At 48.9% G+C, this 17381-nt stretch overlaps 1 long non-coding RNA gene across 2 annotated transcripts; it reads left to right on the top strand.

Annotated features, from left to right (window-relative positions):
- Nucleotides 1–7376: 7376 nt before the first annotated feature.
- On the top strand, nucleotides 7377–16584 carry LOC116785728. 2 transcript variants are annotated; one of them, XR_004356677.1, is made up of 4 exons: nucleotides 7377–7979; nucleotides 9527–9698; nucleotides 16212–16279; nucleotides 16412–16584. It is a non-coding gene; the product is annotated as an uncharacterized LOC116785728 (long non-coding RNA). The 2 variants fall into 2 exon arrangements; XR_004356676.1 differs by having other exon boundaries at nucleotides 16212–16584.
- The last annotated feature ends 797 nt before the right edge of the window (nucleotides 16585–17381 follow it).

Genomic DNA, 17381 nt, shown 5'->3' with positions numbered 1-17381 from the left:
GTGTACAGTGACCCCCCTGACAAGGGACTTGCAGTTAATGGCATCCCTGCAAGTGAACTTTGTGGGCTGTTCCCTCTGTAGGGCAGGTGATAGTCCCAGCTACAGTGATGGGAAAAATGGTTAAAAGGGAGCCCCAAAAGCTGGAAATCCTGCTGGAGGCTCTTGGCCAAGAGAGTTTGCTGAGTTCCCCCTGCAAGAAGGATAGTGATAGCTTTTGAGTGCTGGTAGATGCTTTTAATAGATAGCCTTGAGTGTGTCCTTGTTGCACCAGTAGGCATTGTCCAACTCCCCATATTCCAGGAGATATAGATATTAAAGTTTAAAATGCTCTTCCTAATCCTTTGTTTGCTTGATGGTCTCCCCTGCAGGAACTCCAGGAACTCCTGGTGCCACCTGGGCCGATGGATTGGACGCCCCAGCCCCTCCGTTCCTGCCCAGCCACTGGGGCCGTGTCGAGTGGTGGCACTGCCAGTCCCTGCAGGTGAAGGGGGAAGGGCCTTTGCAGGTCTTGTGGGTCACATTTATAGCAGCTGATGTTGCAGAGAAAGGACCTGGGGTCTCTTGTTCTTTAGTTCAGAAAGGTTCTTTTGCTTGGTGAGCAGGACCAAGTGGATCCTTCAGAGTTCCCATCTGTGTTTGTGTCTCAGGCTGTGTTATGATTCAGGGCTGTAGCTGTTGTTGTTAGTGAGAAGTCAAACTGTGCTTTAAATAATGAGACACTGGCCTAATGGCCCAGTGTCAAGAAAAAAGGGGAACTGATATCTACATGTTGAGATGTAACAAGGGCTGATCCTTTTTGCAGTGGGATGTAACCTGGAAACTGCACAGAGCTGAGCCCAGGGATTTAAAGGGACCAATCAAGGGAGGTGAAGAAAGAAGAAAGAAGGGAACTGAGGCAGCAGCCAAGCAGCACCAAGTTCCTGTGTAAGCAGGTGAGTTGTGTTGAGGTTCCTCAGGGAGGCACTGAGGACTGTGAGGGCTCCAGACAGAGCAGACCTGGGAAGGCCCTCGGAAACCTTATAAGGGTAGGTGTGTATGGTGATAAGTGTTGGAAAATGTCCTGAATATGGAACAGGAATGCAGGGAAGGAAAATGAACCCTCCTGTAATGCTGAACCCTCCCCTCATCTGCAGTGGAGATACCTGTGTGTGCTCTTTGGGATCTGATTGTCAGGACAGCCGTTGGGCTGGGATCATGGCAGGGTGTTGTGAGCAAGGAATGCCTGGCTTCTAAAACTCACCAGCTGAGTCTTAGAGGCTTCTTTGAAGAACTGATTTCAGGCAGTAAATTGGCCCCCAGGAGGGACTCTGTGCCTGCTCTCCCGTGGCTCCAAGGGATCTCTGGGCCTTCACGCCGGCACCGAGATTTTCTTGGGAGGGGCCTCAGATCCCCGGACCAGTCTGGGACACAGGCAAGATCCCCCTGCCTTTAGAGATGAGGCCTTCTTGGGGCTTCCTCCCCGTCCACGTTGGTGGGTTCCCAAGAAGGCCTCTTGAAATGCCTTTGGGGCTGTGCATTGAAGCCTTGGGACCAAATTGAGCCCCCCTGGAGGGACAGTGCTGTTGGTGCCCCCCGGGCTGGGGCACCCCGAGGACTCCAGCGCGCACCGAAAGGATTATTCGGGGAGATCCTCGGGGTGCCCGGCCCTGGGGAGCTCAAAGCAAGGTCCCTGCAATGGATTCAGGCATTGCTGAGAGTAGACTGGACTGTGCAGACAGGGAGCAGTTTGTCCTGTGGAGTTGGGCTGGGTTTGTTCAGGATGCCTTGGGAGGCAGGGCTGGAGAGGCTCCTCTGTTGGCTGTAGTGGTGGAAGGCTGTAGCAGGAGGGCTGGAGCCTTCGACCTCCTGCTCCCCCCGTGAGCCCCGACGGGACCGTGCCCTTGGCAATGGAGGGCCCCCCATTGCTGAGTCAGCGGTTCCGGGGGCCAGGAGGGATGGGATCAGGATGCCGAGCTCCGCCCAGGGCCAGGGCTGCAAATGTGCAACCAGGGAAAGAACTGAAAGCAGAGGGAGATGGAGGCCAAGCTCCAGCACAAGGATGGGCGATAAAAGACCCTACTCCTCAGGTGGAGCTTTGAATTCCCTGGAAAAATGGATCCTGTCAGACGGTCCAGGCCCTTGTGGGTGCTGGAGCGGAGACCTCTGTAATTTATGATCACCCTAAAAAGGTGCAAGGACAGCAAGTTTAGACTGCAGGATGAGGTGGGAAACAAAGTGAAGTGGTCCAGAGAAAAGCTGAGCTTAAAATTGGTCCTGTGCCAGAGCACAGGTCCTGTGCAGTGCTTGTTGCTGTCCCTGAGTGTCCCATTGCAGTGGATGTTTCCAAGGGTGCCTTGTGCTGGGAACCCTGGGGGCAGTTCCCTTTCCCTGGGCAGGGCAGGCAGGGCACGTTTCCCCCCCTCGAGGGCGGCTCCACAGTCCCACCCTCTGCCCTGGGAGCCTGGCAGAACACCTGGACCCACTGTCCTTGCCAGAGAGGGACAAGGGATGGTTGGATGGGTGAGGGAATGGGTCAGGGAGTACAAGCACCATTAGAGTGAGTAGTGCAGCACGTGGAAAGGAAGGGAGGAGTTAATCCAGACCAAATTCAAGCACCTGCCCAACCTGTGATATTTTTAGGAACTCAGAGGCATTGTGGTCCCCAGGAAGTGTTGCCCAGGACTAGGCAGGAGAGTTCAGGCTTTGTTACCCCCAGAGCAAGGTGGAAGCCCAGCAGTTGATTGGTTTGTTTGGCTTTTGGTGACAACAAGGTCCTCCTTTGGGACCAATCCTTGGCCCGGGCCATCAAGTCCCAGGGCAGAAGTGTGAGTTTGAGTGGGAAATGAGCAGCAGGGAGGGTTTGAAACAGCTCAGGGAGCAATTCAACAGGCTCTGGACCTGTGGTCACTACAAGCCAGAGAGGGGGAACTGAAGGTTTGTGCCAGTGATAATGATGCCAGTTGGAACCTCTGGCAGATGTAGGGTAGTGTAAGGGGGGTACTTTTGAATTAGATGATCAATGGAGCATAGAGGCACGAGAAAGGAATCATATTAGGATGTGAAACGGGCTGGAGTAGGGTACAGTGTAACTTCATGGCACAAACTAATTGTAAGGTCCATTGTGCTTTTCAGCAAGTCAGCCTGATATCCCCTGTTATCAGAGCTGAGTTCTTCCTTGGTTTTGCTCCATATTGCAAGATAGAAACATCTACCCTTGAAGCACAATGGTAGAGGTCATACATAGGGGTGAGGAAGATGATGGTGAGAGGAAGATGATGTGGGCAGGGGTCGCTGGCCCCTTGCCCCACCAGCAGGGCAGGCACAGACAGTTGCCATCAGGCAATGAGCAGGCGGTGTTTGGCTGCCATTCAGGCCTCCCCTTACACTGCGTCCTGGCCCTACGTGGTGTAATGTGGAGCTGATCCAATGGGCTGTCAGGAGTGCTGAGCTGAGCGATCCTCATCCTGCCCCCCAGCCTGTGTTGCTCCGCTGGGACGCCCGCTAAGGGATGGGCACCGCCCAGCTGCTGCAATCCTGACAGCCCTGGCCTGTCTGTGTGGGTAGGCACAGCTCAGTGATGGGAAGCAACCCAGAAAGAAGACTTTAAATATCCTTTAGTGTCCATTTAATACCCTTTATTTAGTGTTCATAGTATTTTCCCTTTAATTTCCCCTTTTACTAACCAAATGTCGTGTTAATAGTTATCCATAATATTGTATTAAGATCCTTTTTGGTATCCCTTTAACTCCCTTTTTACTAGTTAATATTATACTGTATTGAATGCTGTTTTAAGTATTTGTTTAATGCCACACAATAAGGTAGTTCATTTGTATCCTTTTTTAACTTTTGATTCTCTTTGCTAAGTTTATTACAGTGAGAATAATATAAGTAATAAAGGATATTTTGTGTGTTTGAATGTTTGTGGCACTTGTCTTTATTCTGGGCATGTATCCTAACGAACTGTTACAGGTAGGAAGGAAGTGCCTTCAGGATTTGGGAATAGGAAGTTACTGGAAGCCAGCCCAAGATAGATCCTGTTGGAGAAGCAGCTCTGAGTATGTTCTTGGGCTTTAGTGGAAACTTAACAAATGATCAGATGGGCCTGAAGTCCCCATAAGGCCGTGGGTAAAAAGCTCCTCCAGGATGCCCAGGCCAGGCCATGCTCAGGAAGGCAGCATCATGACATGGAAAGGGTGTATCCAAGCCAGAGCCAGAGCAGGGGTCGGGGCAGGAGTGAGGCCTCGGGAGGGAGTTGCCAACGGCCCTGTGGTTGAAGCAACAAGTGTAGATCCCTGGACAGTGAGCACGAATCACTGGGGAAATGGGGAAAAGCCCCAGAGCAAGTGCTGGGAGAAGAGAGGGAGCATGCATGGCTCACTGCTGGGTCAGCCAAATCTATCAGTGGGAAGCACTTCTGGAAAGCAGGAGCCTGTAACCCGTGCCACAGTGAGTTGGAAGTCACAATGGGGGGAGGCAAAAGTAGTGCATGTGCTGAGTGAGACACTGTACCTGTGGGAATTAAACAGAAAGAACTAGGGCAGTGTCAGGTTTGTAGGGATTTGGGGTCAGTTGGCAGTGGTTTGGCTACTTGGCTCCCAACTGACACCATCATGGAATTAGTGATTAAATGCAGACAAGGAAAACGGGAACATGTTCGTATGAATAAATGTTAGTGGAGGGAATGATATTGCCATGTTTTAACTTGATATCTTACAGAACCTGTGGATCCTGGCTGTCCTCACACCCCTTGTGGTCCCTCTGGGCGATGCTGTTGGCCCGGGCAGTTCCCTGGAAAAGGTGCCTGGGTCGGGTGACTTGGTTGGATTTGGATGGAGATGGAAAAGCAGCTCCAAAACAGGACCCCAGGCCAAGGTGACCTGGGAAGCAAATGGCCCTTGCCCAGGGGTCAGTCTCCCTTTGTGCCCGGGGGGACTCTATGGCAGGGCCGGGGTGTGTCGGGCTCATTGTGCGGGCGGCTGGTGGTGCCCTCAGTGGGATTGGATGGATGGGATTCCATGGGCTGGGAGCACTGTTGCCATGCAATGCTGTAGTTTCCCTTATGGTGACAGGGTCCAGGGGGTCTCCCTGGCATCGTTGTCCCCCTTTGGTGAGCAGTGCCAGTCACAGCCACAGTGTCACAGCAGCAGTGCCCTCCCCTGGGCTCTGCCTGCTGGGCTGTTCTGGGTAAGTGCTGCCAAAAGAGCAAAGGGATCAGCTTGGGCAGGGGCTGGGACAGTTGGGCATCATTCTCCTGAGGGCAATATTGGTCCAACTGTTGGGCAGTAATTCATGAACTGAGCTGAGTCCACATGACAAAGCGTGTATTTTGTAATACAAAGAAATAAGGCAAAGAATGACTTAATGAGAACCAATGAACTGATCTGGAGGACTGCATTCACATCCTGGGTTGCAAAAATTAACTGGATTTTGTCTCCTGAATCAGTGCAATGCACTGACTGATATCATGCTGGAAAAATAACACACTTCAATGTAAGTAAACCAGGGGTTTTTGTATGTAAGTGCAAATTATTGCCCTGCAAATTTGAAATAAGACTTGACTTGATCACCAAATGCAAACAGTAACTATAGGGGGTCAATTAGTGACCTTTGGGCATCAGGTAAAACAAGTCACTGCTCACCACTGGTGGGACATATTTACAAGATTCTCACCCCCTGCTACAAAGTTTCTGAACACTTCATCCACTAATCACAGTAATTATACCGATTTTATGAACAAAATGGAGTTGTTGTCTCTGGGATCAATTACAAGAAGTTGTTTCACCTGTGTCTCTGCCCTGCCCAGGTAGCAAAGGCCCAAAGGGAAAGGATGAGAAGTTCCCTGAGAACTGAGCCCTGGGGCTGCTGCCCCTGAGGAGCAGGGTAAGGGCTGTGTGTGCGCAGGGGCCCTGGCTGAAGGCTGCAGGTGCTGGGAGTGTGTGCTGGGCAGAAGCAGCCAAGGTGTGTGCGGCTGTTCCGTGCCCTCCACCCTCGGCCCCGCCGGGTGCCTGCCCAGCGCTCCAGGGGTGGCCACCGGGGAGCTCCCGGAACCTGCCCCTGCCCACGGCCCCACAGTGCCAGGCCTGGCCTAAAGCCGGCTTTGTTGGGCAGAGCCTGGCCAGCGGGACCCCCTTGGAGCCGCCCCGCAGCCTCCCCTGGGCTGGAGGCACCCGCAGGAATTGTCCCAGGGCCGGAGCTGCGGGCTCGGCTGCCCCGGGGCTGCCGTGTGGGCTGGGGGGGAGCGGGAGGGGCCGTGGGGAGGGATTGCTGCTGAGCCACAGCTCTGGCTCTGGGGCACTCAGGAGGTGAGGCCTTGCTCATTTCCTCTTGTATCCCCTAAATCTGTATCCCATGTGTTGGATTGGGTTTGTTTAAGCTGTTCCTATTATTCCCTGACTGGTGAGGAGTTGTTTCCTGGAGTGCCCTGTCAGGAATACTCAAAAATGTGCCAGTTCTCAGGAAGCTTGACTTTGTAAAACATTTATGAAGCTGAAATTCCATAGTACTGAGCTGTTGGGTCCCAAATACTATTGGAGGGAGAGGCAGAAAATGCCACTGCTGCTGGGGCTGAACTGTCTGTAAGTGATGGGGCAGGACTTGCCCCTGATGCCTGAGTGCAGCTTTAGGATAGATCCCCACTGTGAGCCCCTGGCTCCATAACTTGAGAAGATGGTGTTCCTGCAAGCCCAGCTGCTGTGTTGGTGGTCCTGGGGGTACCTCTTGCCCTGGCCTGCTGTGAATGTGTTTGTGTTGCAGCTCAATAAAGTCCCTTTCAGTGCTGATTGTCTGATTTTGTGTCAGTTCCTCTCCCCTTTTCCCCTGCCCCAGTGGCTGCATCACTGGCTTGTGCCTAAATGAACTTTTCCCCTGCAGCAGTTCCCTGCTGGTCCCAGAGAGGGTGGAGTTGAGGCCCCTGAGCAAAGGGAGAAAGGATCCATCCAAGCCCTGTGCATTCCTCCAGCCTCCCCTGTTTACAGTTCCCATCCCTGCTGGCCACACAACCTGTTCCCAAACAACCCCTGTTCCTGTTCTCTCTCCATGTCTCTCCTCACAACTCCCCTCCTCTAATCTCCAGCTGCCCAGGCCCCTGTTTTTGAGGGGCATTCCGGGGCTGCTGCCCCCCCCCATTCTGTATAAATGAGGTGCCAAGAGCCCCACGTGCAGAGAGGTCTGCAGGGAATCAGTGCCAAGAGCTGCCTGTGTCTGCCTGTGTTCCTGCAGTTCTCCTTCCTGTTCTCCCTGGGCTGGAGAGACCTGCCTGCCCTGGGTTTATTGGAGCAGAGGGATGGGATTAAATTTGTGCAGAAGGGATGTTCACAGACACTTGTTTTCTGACAGGCAGTGCCATTTTCCTTCTGCCTTTCCCAGGTTTTTCCAAGGGCTGCCCAGCCCAGGGATCCGTGTGCTGGGACAGTGATTGGCAGGAGGAAGGGGAGCCTTGGCCTCACCTGCCCAGCTCAGGTGGGTGGGACAGAATTGGGGTGACCTGGCAAGGCATGAACATATTTCTGAGTTCTGGAGTGCCTTGAAACCTTTCCCTGTCAGGTTTCTCTCCCTCATTTCCTGGGGTCCATTGTCCCAGGTGTCTCTTCCTTTGTCCGAAGTCCAATGGCAGAGGATTGACTAACTCCCAAGGGGGGTTTGGAATGAAAAGGGTTCTGTTTAAATTAGGCAAGGAATGCAGTAAGAAAGATGAGCCTCCTTTTAATGCCTGAAGTAGAGAGGAATGAAAATGCTGGAAAAGGTCCCATTTTATTTGTTGTCCACCCTGGATTTTTCATGGCTAAAACTGTCTAGTGAGCAATTGAAGAGAAGGGTGAAGGGCAGGAGCCTTTGACTTGCCCAGTGCACTTAATTGCCTTGTTCTCCTCTCTTCTAGGTCAGGACCAAGCTCTGATCCAGCCCAGCTCTGCCAAGTGCCCTGGGCTGTGAGCAGCCCAAGGCAAGAGGCTGCAGCCCCGCCGGCCAGCGCTGGGGGCTCCTGGTGCTGCCCGTGGGCTGGGGTAAGTCACAGGGACACGTTTCTCTCCTCCTGGGGTTGGCATTTGCTCCCTGGGCACTGGATGTGTAAGGAAGGACGGAGTAGCAGGGAAGGGGAGTGTTTCCAGACTGTGTGAATGTTGCCCCCACGTTTGGGATGGAGCAGCGATGGGGGTGGTTGGGTTTGGCCTGGGCCAGTCGGGATCAGCCATAAAGGACCCACCAGACCCTGATCCCTCACTGGACATGTCCAGCCCCTCAAGTCATTAATTTTCAACAGAGGACAAAGTATTGGTACTTGCTTCTGATCTGTGGAGAACTTCCTTTGGAATGATCAACCAGAGAGTGTATCAGTGCAAAGCACCTTTTTGGGTCTTTTGTTTGTTTGTTTGTTTGCAATTTCTTGTCTGGCTTCAATGAGTTTGGTGTGCTCCTGTTAAGGGAGCAGCATGTTTTTATCTTGAAATTTGGGGTGGTTTGGTTTATTTAGGGTTTTTTCCCCCACTGACTCGGGCCTTCCGTGCATAGTCTGTGTTGTCCCACAGGACTGCTTTGGTTCTGGGTCAGACACAGAGAAGGGAAGTGGCTTTTCCTCATCTGGAATGTTTCCAAGCAGAAGTGGGGCATTGTCCTGCCCCTCCCCAAAGCACTGCAGGCACCTGGGAGTAGCTCAGGGCTGGCTCAGTTCTCTGAGACAGAACCATGGGGGAGAGGTTTAAGTATTAATCACATCTCTGGTGTCCCTTGGTTGCAAAGATTGGGTCCTACAGTCCCAGAGTGTTAAGGAAAACAAGGAAATTCTGTTGTTCCTGGCAAACCTTCTGCTATTGCTTGTGCAGTCTTTGAGTTCTGTTGTCTGAGTTCCTGTCCAGGATCTTTCTAAGAGAACGTGTTAGAAATGTAGAGGTAGGATTGGAATTTGGGTCTGTTGCCTACCCAACTGTCTCCAAGTCCTGATGGACTGGAGTGATGAGTGCTCTCAGCCCAGGTTATTTCTGAATATTGTGTGGCTTTCCCTCAGCTGTGGGTGAGGAATTGTGCAAGCAAGGCCTGTGTGTCCGTGGGTGTCTCCCGGGTGTGTCCGTGTGGCAGGGCTGGGACAAGGACTCGTGCAGGGACCCAGCTGGCACTGGAGCTGCTGCCATTCTGAGCCATTGCCAAGGGGTGGGTAGAGACCATCTGGGAGGCTGTTGCCAGCATTCCATTGGGAGCTGGATCTCCCTCCAGCTGCAGCAGCCAGGGGAGGGTTCTTCCTTGTGCAGCCCAGCAGCTTCTGCTCAGCCTGGCCCAGAGTGGGGCTGGGGCAGGTTCTCCAGGGAACTGGAGCCAGCCCTGAACGGGGCTCTGGAGAGCAGGGAGCTGCAGGGACTGAGGTTTGCAAAGCTGGGCTGAAGTTTGTCAAAGCAGCAGAACATTCTCATTCTCGTGGGTTTGTGGAGCCCGTGTTGGTGCCCAGGAGAACTGGGTCAGACTGGGTGTTGTGGTCCGAGAGCTGCAGCCCTAAATGTGGCAGGCTGTGTGTGCTGGCAATGAAGTGCTATCCCCAGAGGCTGATGGTTTCTGTCTCCAGGGATGCCCAGGACGCTGCCAATGCCCAGGGATCTGCTCTGGGTCCAGGCTGTCCGTGCTGGAGGGCCCTGGTGGCTGCAGTCCCTGAGCCCGCAGAGACAGAGAGAGCCCCGGCCCGAGTGGCCTTTGGCCCCTTGTCCTGAATTTGGGGTGAGCCTGGGAGCGTGTGGAAGGTGAGAATGAGTGGGGGGGGGGGCTGGTGGGCCAGCACCTAGGGGACCTGCTGGTAAAAATTAAGCTAGGGGAAGAAAAAGAAGAATTAGATTTTCTAATTAATACCGGGGCTACATTTTCTGCTTTGAATCAAAAATTAATACCTAAAAGTGATAAATATGTTTAAGTTGTGGATGCCACTGGCCAATCGGAAAAGCTTTCCTTTGAAACCCTCGAAGTTCAAAATTGGAAAATCTGGGAGCTGTAATAGAATTCAAACAAGGTAAAATTGAATTTAAGGTAAGGGAAGAACAATTAATAGCAGCTCTGAGTTTAGCAATGAGCTATGTGGAGCCAAGCCAGGATAATTCAAATGTCAATCAAATTTTAGATCAGGTATACCCAGGAGTTTGGGCTATTGAAACACCAGGAAAGTCAAAAAGGGCAGTTCCCATTCAAATAGAATTACGGCCAGGAGCAAACCCACTAATTAGGAAGCAATATGCACTGAGGTTAGAAGATAGAAAAGGAATTGAACCAATAATAGATAACTGCTTGAAATTAGGGCTTTTTGTAGAGTGTGAATCAGATTGCAACACCCCAGTTTTACCAGTCAAGAAGCCAAATGGAACATATAGGTTGGTTCAGGATTTAAGAGCAGTAAATAAAATAGCCAAAACATACATGCAGCTGTTGCAAACCTATATACCCTATTAACAATATTAAAAAAAGTCCAATTTGGTTCACAGTATTAGACTTAGGAGATGCCTTTTTTTTTGCCTTCCCTTAACACAGGAAAGTCAAAGGATATTTGCCTTAAAGTGGGAAAATCCCACCACAGGAAGGAAAACTCAGCTCATTTGGACAGTTTTACCTTAAGGGTTCGAAAATATTCCCACAATTTTTGGGAATCAATTAGCTAAAGAATTGGAACAGTGGCAGTCACCACTGGGAGAGGGTGTACTTTTATAACATGTGAATGATCTACTGATTACTACTGAGAAACAAGAAGAATGTGTCCAATGGACAGTAAACCTCTTAAACTTTTTGGACTTAAATGGGTATTGAGTCTCTCAACAGAAAGCTCAGCTGGTCCAAGAGCAAGTCATGTACCTGGGATATGAAGTATCGAGAGGACAATGATCTCTGGGGACAACAAGAAAGGAAACCATCTGCCAGACACCCAAACCACAGATGGTGAGAAACCTTCCAGCCTTCCTAGGAATGACAGGTTGATGTTGTTTACAGATATATCAGCATGGGCTAATTGCAAAGCCTTTATATGACCTGCTGAAAATAACTAAGGGCAACCTAGTCTGGACCACCAAAGCAAGTGGAGCCTTCAAACAGCTGAGGTGAGAACTCATGAGGGCTCTGGGGGTCCTGGCTCAGCAACTAGGGCCATATAAAAGAGCAGTAGCCTACTTCTTCAAGCAATTGGACCAAGTAAGCAAAGGATGGCCCACTTGCCTAAGGGCAGTAGCAACAATGATCATAAATATAGAAGAAGCCAGAAAATTTGCAATGGGACAGAAAATGACTCTGTTAGTGTCCCACACATTATCTATGGTACTGGAACAGAAAGGAAATCATTGGCTGTCACCCTTCCAGTTTCTGAAATATCAGGTAATCCTGGCTGAATCAGATGCCATAACCATTCAGGTGACTAACATTGTTAACCCAGCTTCATTCCTAGAAGGAAGAATCTCGGCTGCACCTGTCGTGCAGGACTGCCTGGAAACCATTGAAGCAGTGCACTGCAGCTGCCTGGACCTTAAAGAAGAACCACCCCTGGATGCAGAAGACTGGTTTACCGATGGCAGCAGTCTCATAAGACAAGGTGTGAAGATGGCTGGGTATGCTGCGACCACCACTACTGAGGTAATCAAATCAAATCCTTTGCCCGCAGGAACCCCAGTCCAGAAAGAAGAACTGATGGCTCTCATTTGAGCTTTAGGATTGGCAGAAGGAAAACAAATTAACACCTGGACTGACTCCAAATATGCCTTTGGCATAGTTCATGCTCATGGAGCAATTTGGAAAGAAAGAGGGCTTTTAACTCTTCAAGGAAAAGTTGTGAAATATGCTGAAGAAACTCTACGGTTACTAGAAGCTGTACAACTCCCCTCTCAGGTGGCAATTATGCACTACCAAGGACACCTGAAAGGTAACACTGTCCCAGAAATAGGAAACAGAAAAGCTGATGCAGAAGCCAAATTAGCAGCTGCAAGAGGTAATGAACAACTGGTAGCAGCTTTAGTGCCAGAAGGATTAGACACAGATCAACAGGTAGAGTATCAAGAAACAGATTATCAGTGGATACACAAAAACGGAGGTAAGCTATTACACAATGAATGGGGTCAATTGAAGACAGGCCAATTAGCATTACCAGAAAAATTAATATGGCAATTTGTGAAAGCAGAACATGATAAAACTCACTGGGGTTTGGATCCACTCTATCAACACTTAAAAACTAGAGTAGCAGGACCATATTTGTTTACCACAGTAAAGCGGGTCACATCCCAACGTGAACTTTGCCTGAAGAATAATCCAGACACCAAACTTAAAATTAATCCAGGGGCAATGAAAAGAGGATGCTTCCCAGGTGAGATTTGGCAGATTGACTTTTCCAAACTCCCAAGAAAAGGTGGGTACCGTTATTTATTAGTTTTGACTGACACGTTTTCTGGTTGGCCAGAGGCGTTCCCATGTAGAACAAATAAGTCAAGAGAAGTGGGTAAAGTCTTGTTAAACGATATTACACCACGATTTGGAGTACCCAAGAGTATCTCTTCAGACAGAGGTTCATACTTTTGTGCAGAAGTGGCACAAGCAATAAGTAAAGCATTGAAAACTGATTGGCAGCTGCTTACGCCCTACAAACCACAAGCAAGTGGGCAAGTAGAAAAAATGAATCATCTCATTAAACAAAAAATTGCTAAAATATGTCAAGAAACAAATCTTTACTGGTACCAAGCTTTATCTATTGCTTTAATCAGCTGAGGTCAAAAGAGAAACTGAGTCCATTTGAAATTCTATTGGGCAGACCCTACATGATGCAAACTGTGAATAGTGAAGCTTTGGATCAAATCGGTAATCGGTATGTGTATGATCATGTTATGGCTGTAGGAAAACAATTGCAGAAAAATGCTACGGTGGTGTTAGAACACCAACCCAAGCAGCCTGATTGTAAGTTACATCCATTCAATCCTGGTGATTGGGTATATGTTAAGAATCTTTCAGGAGATCTGCTACGAGAGAAGCGGGATGGGCCCTACCAAGTGCTGATGACACTTGGTAGTGAAAGAGAAACCCACGTGGATCCACTGCTCTCGAGTCAAGAGGGTTCCAGAGGAAGCACGGACCTCGGGAGAGGAATCATCTACCCTCAAGCCTTCTCAGTGCTGATCTTTGGACTGGTAAGTACATTGGTGTTAGATCGAGCCCTTGACCAAAAATCATTATGGTTTCAGGCCTACAGTGGGAGCTCTGGTCTACAATTTCATATAGAACCAGAACTTTCAGTTCACCCAGACGAACTGAACCAATACAATCCATCTATCATAGTCTTCCAAGGAGGGTACTGGATAATTGGGAATATCCTGGTAAACCACACGATGCAAGTGTTCTAATAGGAAAAATTGGAGAACACACTTGAGTTGGATGTAAAATGTATAAACCACCCTCACAGATTCAATGGTCACCCAAAACTGACATGACTGTACAGGATACTGTAAAAGTAAAACTTACCTACCCGTTTGACTATGGAAATGTAATTAGTGGACATGCATGTGCTTCTGATCAATGTTGGCACACCTTCACTCTGGATAAATCAATTTGTCAGTGGACAATCAGCGAAGGAAATATAACTAGGAGAGTTATAATTAATGCTTCATCAAGTATTCCAGCTACCAAATCTCCTACCACCCCACTGACTAAGGCCACTACCACCACCAGCTTTACAACTCCTCCTTTGACCTGTGAGAGTGTCCACAATTTAACTTTTGCTGGACCATATGTAATTAGGCAGTCGAATGAGCAGAAGCTCATGTGGGTTAGATCCCACATATTCACTGAAAAGGGATCAAATAAACATTCAGGCAAACATGTCACACATACAGAAAGATTGTCAGCCCTATATTCAGCAAAGCCTTAAAGGCTGGAATGCATGGATGGTGGCTAGATCACATTGTACCAGAATCCAAAGAGATGTAGCCGGACGGTTTGGCACAGGATTAGGTGTACTAAACACCATAGACCAAGAAGTGTTAGTGAATAAACTAAGTGCTGTCACTTCTGATCTGGGAAAACTCAAAGTCCCTTTAAGATCATCTTTGCTCACTTTGGCAGAAACAGAGTCATTGGCAGTCAGATTGTTGACATTGGTGTCTAACCACACTGCGGAAGATTTTATCAAGATTACCGACTATGCTGGTGCCATCCATTAAAGGTTTGCACTTGCAATACATCTCCAGACTCAACAATGGGTACAATCTGTAGCTGCAGGAATATTAAGAGAAGGAACTTCAGGAATACTGCCACAAGAGGTAAGAGAAATAATAGCTAGAAACAGTTCCACTACACAATTTGAGAAAAATTACCCAGCGTGGTGGCAGTTAGTGAACTTCACTTACAATCCTCAATATGAACAAACTGAAGCTTATGTACTCACTATCAGTGCAGCTAAAGAAAAGACCCTCTTTCCTATTTTGACATTAGGAGCCATACACCAAAACGTAATTGTCAGACCCACAGACCATAATGTTTGGGCAAGTTATGATCACACCAAGAAAAAGTGGCAGTCGTGTACTGAGTCAAGTACTGAGGCATGTACTCCTAAAGGACAATTAGGATGTATGTGTGAAAATGCTGTAGTAGAAGATGAAGATTTATGCTTAGATACTGAAAATAGCGTGTGTACCTTTGAGATGCTTCCCCGTGCTAAAGCCCAGTCACAAATCTATTACGTAGGAGATGGATGTGCATGTGTTAGGACCTTTTGTGTTAATTTTACCACAGATGCTTGTCATGAAGTAGCGAATGGTACTAATTTTTGCATATGTAATTTTACTGGAATCACGGGCTGTGACTTTGATTATATTGTGACTACTAGACAACTGATTGCAGCTGATTATATAATGCATCATGATGTGCCGAAATTGCAGATAGGAATGAACATTAAGCTTTTTAAAGCAATGCTTAAACATCCTGATATAGAAAAACTGGTCCAGGAAGTGAACAGAACGACTCAGCGAATGCTCTGGCAAGTAGAACATGACACTGAAAACATAAAAACTGTTTTAACTAAAGTGGAAAAAGTGGGAGAGCATTATTGGTGGGACATCTTTACGGGGTACTCCCCTGCAGCATCACAAGTGTTTCACTATTTAGTACATCCAATATTGATTTTAGGAGCTGTCATGGTTCTGCTATTCATCTTAAATGTTCTGGCTACGGTACAGATTGAGTACCATGGTCAAAAGGATGCAGATAATGTGGGCAGTGATACATACCTATCAAAACCCATTAGAATTTGACGAAGGAATTCGTAAGTTATAAGTAAAAGGGGGGACTGAAGCAGGAGGCCAGGCCCAAAGAGCTAACTAAGAAATTTGGGCCTGCTAACAAGCTACTAACATCCAAAATGATCTGTGCTTGTTCTGTTCTACTTACTGGACCAGAACTTAAAAGAATGGTAAAAGAACATGTAATAGGCCTAGAGGTAATAAATTAAGATGCAGTAGGATAAGGTAGACATTTGAATAGAAGAAACAGGCCAGGAGCCAAGGCTTTTTTCAAGCTTCAGTGAGCGGGTCGAGAACAATGGAAAAGAAGAGAGGTCAGGCTGAGGAAGATGAGATTAAGTCCCCAGACTCATGGAGGAAGAATGGAACTCCCACCAAAATTGAAGGCCAAGAGAAGCACCACCCCAAGCCCTGCCTGAGCTCCACCTATACTCCACCTGTTATTAATATGTATAGATAGATGTTGTAATCACTTGAATATGCATTTAATCATATACGAAAATTGTATAAAAATTGCTGATTTTGTGTGAAGCCTTTGAGCAAGTTTTTCCAGCAATAGCTGGCTTGCTCCCAGCACTGTCGATAAATACCTTTGCTGCTCAAAGATCAAAGACTCTGGGCAGTCCATTATTCCGGGTTTTTGGATTCAAAGGAGCCCAGAAGTGTCTTTGGAGAAGAGAGAGCTGCCAGCTGCGTATGCCTGTCCCCAGCCTGGCACTGCCCACAGGGACACACTGGGCACTGACCATGAGAGGGAACAAAACCACTGCCTGCCACAGGGTTTGTCCTGGGCCGGTCAGGCCTTGGGCAGGAATTGGACTGGGCAACTCCATCAGCTGCTCTTCCTTCCCCCACAAAGCACCATCCCCTGGGCATTAATGACGTGCCCTGTGCCCACCCCTCACTGTTCACCCAACTGAAACCAAAGCAAGGCTTGCTTGGCTTTCAACAACTTAAGATAACTTGGAAACAAAAGAAATCACTTTTTTCTTCCTTTTTTTCTTTTAGATGCTGGAATTGCCTCTCTGGGTGTGTGCTGAGCTCTGGCTGCAGGGGACTGTCAGGCCTTGGTGGCTGTGAGTTCCTGTTCTTCTCCCTGGGAAACCGGAAAGAGTTATTCATTGGATTGCAGAAATGTTTTCTGAAACCTGTCCCCTTCTTTGTGCCTTTTGCTGACACATCTTCTCTTTCTGCCTTTGAATTTACAGCCTCCTTGCAGCTCCCAGCGGGGAAAACCTGGGATAACTGAGGAGGGACAGAGATGAAGGTTTTATCTGCAAACTTGGGGTAATTTCTAGAGGATACAGCAACTGTTTTTTAGGAAAGTGTGTTTAACCACATTGGCCCCAGTTGTGTTTGCACCAGCTGGGGCCAGAGGTGCAAGGCAATCCAAAGCAAATCCTGCTCAGCCTCCAAATCCCAGGGGAAGTTCTTCAAACTGCTCATTGAGGGCCTAAGGATACATTGAAATGGAACCAAGAGCACTACTAAGTTTCCTGGGAATCCCAGTATTGTTGGCCTAGAATTTTTAACAGGTTTTTAAATTTTTTATGATAAAAATTGCTTTCTTCCTTTAACTGAGTCCCTTGGTAGGATTTGGGGTTTCTTTGCATTCTGAATCCCTCCCAGTGGCCCTGCCCCTGGTCAGGAGCTGGCAGGACAAACAGAGCTCCTGGCAGGCACAGGGGCTTTCCCCCAGAGTGGATCCAACTGCTGCCCCCCAGCCTGGCCAGGCGGGATCTGCTTTGGCTCCCGGCTTCTGCCAGAGACAGAATGTGTTCCCTTGATTGGAATGAGGATCCCGTAGCTTCATCTCCTGGAGGTTCCTGGGCAGCTGATCCACTCTGCCCCGTGTCCTGCTCTCAGTTCCTGCCCAGCCAGAGCCAACTGTGCCAAGGGCACGAGCACTGACAGCCTGGAGAGGGAATGGGGGACTGGCTTGTGTACAATTCCCCTAGAAGGCCAAACGAGGGGATTGTTGGAGTCTCTGGCTCCTTGGGGAACCTGCTGGGAGTAGAGAAGCACAGCCCCACATCTCCAGCTGTGGGTGGAGTCATGGAACGTAAACCAGGACAAACCGATCTCCCAAAATGAACCGTGGGAGAGCAGGACCAATAAGGGTGACTGTCCCTGTAGAAAGGCAAAAGGAATTGGTTGGGACTTGGATTGTCCCCTGGA

The sequence above is a fragment of the Chiroxiphia lanceolata genome, chromosome 4 (assembly GCF_009829145.1).
Source record: "Chiroxiphia lanceolata isolate bChiLan1 chromosome 4, bChiLan1.pri, whole genome shotgun sequence".
NCBI classification, from domain to species: Eukaryota; Metazoa; Chordata; class Aves; order Passeriformes; family Pipridae; genus Chiroxiphia; species Chiroxiphia lanceolata.
The sequence above is the reverse complement of the archived record's forward strand: the minus strand, read 5'-3'. Positions and strand labels throughout refer to the sequence as shown.